General features: G+C 33.9%; 1 long non-coding RNA gene across 1 annotated transcript in view; it reads right to left on the bottom strand.

Annotated features, from left to right (window-relative positions):
* Nucleotides 1-1,881: 1,881 nt before the first annotated feature.
* The window catches only part of LOC122796025, a 10,651-nt gene continuing 5,881 nt past the window's right edge, over nucleotides 1,882-6,651 (bottom strand). The window contains exons 5-6 of the long non-coding RNA XR_006363892.1: nucleotides 5,658-5,759; nucleotides 1,882-1,906 (exon numbers count right to left, since the gene is read on the bottom strand). This is a non-coding gene — a long non-coding RNA (uncharacterized LOC122796025). The remainder of the gene's footprint in view (nucleotides 1,907-5,657; nucleotides 5,760-6,651) is intronic.

Genomic DNA, 6,651 nt, shown 5'->3' with positions numbered 1-6,651 from the left:
TTGCAGAGAAAACAGTCTTTGGAGCGGTACCATAATCTAGCCCAGAAAGCAACAGTTAACAGCTTGTTTATCGACAGCTTAAATATGGTTAGCACAAACAAATCATAGGATATAATGCTTTGTTTAACACAAGAATATACAAGTAAGCAATAACAAACAGTGATTAATCCTGTAATAACATAGTTACGACATACCAAATCAGGTAGGGATGTTACCTATAGGATCCAGGTATACCTCAGTTTTAAAAAGTATGGTTCCTGCAGGTTTTTAAAACCTCGCTAGAGGGGAGGAGTAAATATATTAAGCACTCTTTCCGGCTAGGTCAGAAGGGCTAAAACAGTCCTCTACTATACCCAAAGAAGTAATTCTCAGCTGGGTAGATAGCCTAATTGTATTAATGTTTTTATAATTTCTTTGAAATTTTTTTTTTTAATCCAATTTATTAGGAAATTATCCAATTATTTGGTGTAATTCAGTGTTTTAGGAGCTGAGACACTGACAGATTAGTACTTCTTAGGAAAAGTAATATTAGGTAAATCCAGGTGGATTTCCTGAAACTAAGGTAGCCGAGGATCCTACACAGCAACTTCCAGCCTAAGGTAATAAGTACTACTTAACCACCTTTTCATAAACTTTAAAGGGCAGCGTCTTCCACTAGTTTCAGCAGGGAGGTTTGTCCCTTTCTATAAAATGTACTATGGGGCTTGTTCACGAAGGAGTCACCTAGGTAAAAAGGAGGGAGGCCAGAAGGTGAATTAGAAAACAGAGAAAAATAAAAAGTCCTTTGATGTCACCATGACATGGGAGTGGGTATGTTTTTACAGAGAATTTAGCCACTGTTAACTACCAAGGAACCAAAACGCATAAATGAAACTTTAGAGGCTGCTTCTTGCTCAGAAATGCAGTCGCTAGTATTTAAATGCTAGCAAAAACTATATCACTACACTAAACATTTAGATATATTCTCTGATTTTAAATGCACAAAATAGAAATAGATTCTTCTTACTTTGCTTTAAATCCACTCTAAACGTAATCGCTAGTTATAAAGTATACTTATAGTTACAATAGCTTACCAAATTTGTACATGAATTATAAAACCTACATTTAAAGCGCTTAGAGCGAGGCAACTCTCTAGAAGTCAGCTCAGCTAGTCTAGCTCTCACGCTGTTACAAATATTGCAGAGAAAACAGTCTTTGAGCGGTACCATAATCTAGCCCAGAAAGCAACAGTTAACAGCTTGTTTATCGCGACAGCTTAAATATGGTTAGCACAAACAAATCATAGGATATAATGCTTTGTTTAACACAAGAATATACAAGTAAGCAATAACAAACAGTGATTAATCCTGTAATAACATAGTTACTTACATACCAAATTAGGTAGGGATGTTACCTATAGGATCCAGGTATACCTCAGTTTTTAAAAGTGGCGGGTTCCTGCAGGTTTTTAAAACCTCGCTAGAGGGGAGGAGTAAATATATTAAGCACTCTTTCCGGCTAGGTCAGAAGGGCTAAAACAGTCCTCTACTATACCCAAAGAAGTAATTCTCAGCTGGGTAGATAGCCTAATTGTATTAATGTTTTTATAATTTCTTTGAAAATTTTTTTTTTTTTTAATCCAATTTATTAGGAAATTATCCAATTATTTGGTGTAATTCAGTGTTTTTAGGAGCTGAGACACTGACAGATTAGTACTTCTTGAAAAGTAATATTAGGTAAATCCAGGTGGATTTCCTGAAACTAAGGTAGCCGAGATCCTACACAGCAACTTCCAGCCTAAGGTAATAAGTACTATTTAACCACCTTTTCATAAACTTTAAAGGGCAGCTGCCTTCCACTAGTTTCAGCAGGGAGGTTTGTCCCTTTCTATAAAATGTACTATGGGGCTTGTTCACGAAGGAGTCACCTAGGTAAAAAGGAGGGAGGCCAGAAGGTGAATTAGAAAACAGAGAAAAATAAAAAGTCCTTTGATGTCACCATGACATGGGAGCGGGTATGTTTTTACAGAGAATTTAGCCACTGTTAACTACCAAGGAACCAAAACGCATAAATGAAACTTTAGAGGCTGCTTCTTGCTCAGAAATGCAGTCGCTAGTATTTAAATGCTAGCAAAAACTATAGCAACCACACTAAACATTTAGATATATTCTCTGATTTTAAATGCACAAAATAGAAATAGATTCTTCTTACTTTGCTTTAAATCCACTCTAAACGTAATTCTCTAGTTATAAAGTATACTTATAGTTACAATATCGACCAAATTTGTACATGAATTATAAAACCTACATTTAAAGCGCTTTAGAGTGAGGCAACTCTCTAGAAGTCAGCTCAGCTTAGTCTAGCTCTCTAGCTTGTTACAAATATTGCAGAGAAAAACAGTCTTTGAGCGTACCATAATCTAGCCCAGAAAGCAACAGTTAACAGCTTGTTTATCGCAGCTTAAATATGGTTAGCACAAACAAATCATAGGATATAATGCTTTGTTTAACACAAGAATATACAAGTAAGCAAAGCCAACAAACAGTGATTAATCCTGCAATAACATAGTTACGTATTATTACCCTCAAATTAGGTAGGATGTTACCGAAGTAGGACTCCAGGTATACCCTTTAGTTTTTAAAAGTGTATGGTTCCTCAGTGGTTTTAAACCCCGCTGAGGGGAGGAGTAAGTATATTAAGCACTCTTTGGTAGGCAAAACAAACATTTTTCCCCCAAAAAGTTAAAGAAAATTTTAAATTTTTTTTAAATTTTCTTTAAATTTTTTTTTAATCCAATTTATTAAAAAATTACCAAAATTTTTTGGTTTAAATTCATTTTTTTAGGGCGGCCTGCAGTTAACTTCTTGGAAAAGTAATATTAAAAATCCGGTACCTGCTAAAGCCAATCCAAAGAATTCCACCCTGGTAAAAAGCTATTTAAATTTTAAAAATTTTAAAAATTTTTTACATTTAAGGGGGATTTTCCCCTTTTTTGTATTGGGGTTTTAAAAGGAGCCCCTGGAAAAAAGGGGGGACCTGAAAGAAAAAAAAAAAAAAAAAAAGTCCTTTTGCCCCTAAGGGAGCGGGTTTTTTTACAAGAATTTAGCAGTTAATCCCAAAACCCAAAAACCAAAAAATAAACTTTAAGGCGCTTCCAGTCAGCGAGTTTTTCTACAAAAACTAGGGGCCCCACAAACATTTAGTAAGAAAAGAAAAATAGAAAAGATTTTTATTTTTTAAAAACCCACCTAAAAAATTTTTAAAGAATTAATTTAAAAAAAGGGACCAAAGTAATGTTTTTAAAAAACCTCTTTGCCAAGCAGGCAATTTAAATTTTTCCCCCCTAAAAATTAAAACCTTTTTTAAAAAAAAAAAAAAATTAAAACTTTAAACAAAAATTTAGAAAAAAAAAGAAAATTTTTTTTAAAAAAATAAAAGAAAAAACAAACCTTTTAAATTTTTTCCCAAAAAAAAAACCGGGGGGTTTGCAAAAACCCCCGGGGGAAAATTTTAAACCCCGGGGAAAAAACCCTTAAAAAAAAAAAAGGGGTTTTTTAAATTTGTTTTTATATTTTTTTTAAAAATTTTTAAAATTATTTTTTTTTAATAAAAAAAATTAAATTTTCCCCAAAAGGTAAAAAAAGGGTTTCCAAACAAGGAGAATCCTCACGAATTAGCCTAAGGAAAAATTTTTTCTTTTTTTTTTTTTTTTTTAAAGGGGGTTTTTTTTAAAAGGGTATGGGGTAAAAAAAGGGGGCCAAAGGTGAATTAAAAACAAGAAAAAAAAGCCCTTTTAGCACCTCGGGGAGGGGTATTTTAAAAAATTTTAAACACTTTAACTAAAGGAACCCCAAAAATAAACGAGGTGCCTTCTAAAATGGTGTTTTTTTAAAGGAAAAAGGGGGCCCCCAAAAAATTTAGAAACCGAAAATAAAAATTGATTCCTTATTTTGCAAAATCCCCCAAATAACCTGTTATAAAGAACAAGTTAAATGAAAATTTGCTGTTAAAAACCTAATTTAAAGGTTTAGAACAACCCTAAACATAGTATTCTCTGTTTAAAATAAAGAAAAATCTTTACTCCTAATCACCCAAAAGAAATTTAAACCTTTTTTATGCACAAATTTGGGTTACAAAAAAACTAATTAAGCGTTTAAAAAAGAATTAAAGTAAGCTAACAAACAGTTTTAAACCTGTAAAAATATTGCAAAAAAGGGTGGGAGTTACCTATGGGCCGGGAACCCATTTTTAAAAAGGGGGGGGTTTCGGGTTTTTAAAACCCCAAGGGGGGAAAAAATTTTAACACCCCCCGGTAGGCAAACAAAAATCCTTAACCCCCAAAGAAAATTTCTAGTGGGTGTACCAAATTTGTATTTGTTTTTAAATTTTCGTTTTTTTTTTTAACCTTTAAGGAAAATAATTTTTTGGGAATTCTTTTTAGGGGGCCCAGTTTACTTCAAAATTATTGGTAAATCCAGGGGGATTTTAAATAATGGAATTTTACCAATAAAAAGAATTTTTAACCATTTTTAAATTAAAAGGGGTTTACTAGCACGGGGGGTTTCCCCCTTTCTTAAAGTATGGGGGGGGTTTTCAAAAATACCTAGGAAAAAGGGGGGACCAAAGGGGAATTTAAAAAAAAAAGGAAAAATAAAACCTTTTTTCCCCTAAGGGAGCGGGTATATTTTTACAGAGAATTTAGACACTGTTAACTACCAAGGAACCAAAACGCATAAATGAAACTTTAGAGGCTGCTTCTTGCTCAGAAATGCAGTCGCTAGTATTTAAATGCTAGCAAAAACTATAGCGACCACACTAAACATTTAGATATATTCTCTGATTTTAAATGCACAAAATAGAAATAGATTCTTCTTACTTTGCTTTAAATCCACTCTAAACATAATCGCTAGTTATAAAGTATACTTATAGTTACAATAGCGACCAAATTTGTACATGAATTATAAAAACCTACATTTAAAGCACTTAGAGCGAGGCAACTCTCTAGAAGTCAGCTCAGCGCTAGTCTAGCTCTACACTGTTACAAATATTGCAGAGAAAACAGTCTTTGGAGCGGTACCATAATCTAGCCCAGAAAGCAGCAGTTAACAGCTTGTTTATCGCACAGCGAAATATGGTTAGCACAAACAAATCATAGGATATAATGCTTTGTTTAACACAAGAATATACAAGTAAGCAATAACAAACAGTGATTAATCCTGTAATAACATAGTTACGACATACCAAATCAGGTAGGGATGTTACCTATAGGATCCAGGTATACCTCAGTTTTTAAAAAGTGGCGGGTTCCTGCAGGTTTTTTAAAACCTCGCTAGAGGGGAGGAGAAAATATATTAAGCACTCTTTCCCAGGCTAGGCCGTAGCAGGGCTAAAACAGTCCTCTACTATACCCAAAGAAGTAATTCTCAGCTGGGTAGATAGCCTAATTGTATTAATGTTTTTTATAATTTCTTTGAAATTTTTTTTTTTTTTTAATCCAATTTATTAGGAAATTATCCAATTATTTGGTGTAATTCAGTGTTTTTAGGAGCTGAGACACTGACAGATTAGTACTTGGAAAAGTAATATTAGGTAAATCCAGGTGAATTTCCTGAAACTAAGGTAGCCGAGGATCCTACACAGCAACTTCCAGCCTAAGGTAATAAGTACTATTTAACCACCTTTTCATAAACTTTAAAGGGCAGCGTCTTCCACTAGTTTCAGCAGGGAGGTTTGTCCCTTTCTATACAATGTACTATGGGGCTTGTTCACGAAGGAGTCACCTAGGTAAAAAGGAGGGAGGCCAGAAGGTGAATTAGAAAACAGAGAAAAATAAAAAGTCCTTTGATGTCACCATGACATGGGAGCGGGTATGTTTTTACAGAGAGTTTAGACACTGTTAACTACCAAGGAACCAAAACGCATAAATGAAACTTTAGAGGCTGCTTCTTGCTCAGAAATGCAGTCGCTAGTATTTAAATGCTAGCAAAAACTATGGCGACCACACTAAACATTTAGATATATTCTCTGATTTTAAATGCACAAAATAGAAATAGATTCTTCTTACTTTGCTTTAAATCCACTCTAAACGTAATCGCTAGTTATAAAGTATACTTATAGTTACAATAGCGACCAAATTTGTACATGAATTATAAAAACCTACATTTAAAGCGCTTAGAGTGAGGCAACTCTCTAGAAGTCAGCTCAGCACTAGTCTAGCTCTACGCTGTTACAAATATTGCAGAGAAAACAGTCTTTGGAGCGGTACCATAATCTAGCCCAGAAAGCAACAGTTAACAGCTTGTTTATCGTGACAGCTTAAATATGGTTAGCACAAACAAATCATAGGATATAATGCTTTGTTTAACACAAGAATATACAAGTAAGCAATAACAAACAGTGATTAATCCTGTAATAACATAGTTACGACATACCAAATCAGGTAGGGATGTTACCTATAGGATCCAGGTATACCTCAGTTTTTAAAAAGTGGCGGGTTCCTGCAGGTTTTTTAAAACCTCGCTAGAGGGGGAGGAGTAAATATATTAAGCACTCTTTCCGCGCCTAGGTCAGAAGGGCTAAAACAGTCCTCTACTATACCCAAAGAAGTAATTCTCAGCTGGGTAGCTAGCCTAATTGTATTAATGCTTTTTATAATTTCTTTGAAATTTTTTT

Source organism: Protopterus annectens, chromosome 2.part2, assembly GCF_019279795.1.
Source record: "Protopterus annectens isolate FY-2018-M chromosome 2.part2, PAN1.0, whole genome shotgun sequence".
NCBI lineage: Eukaryota > Metazoa > Chordata > Ceratodontiformes > Protopteridae > Protopterus > Protopterus annectens.
The sequence above is the reverse complement of the archived record's forward strand: the minus strand, read 5'-3'. Positions and strand labels throughout refer to the sequence as shown.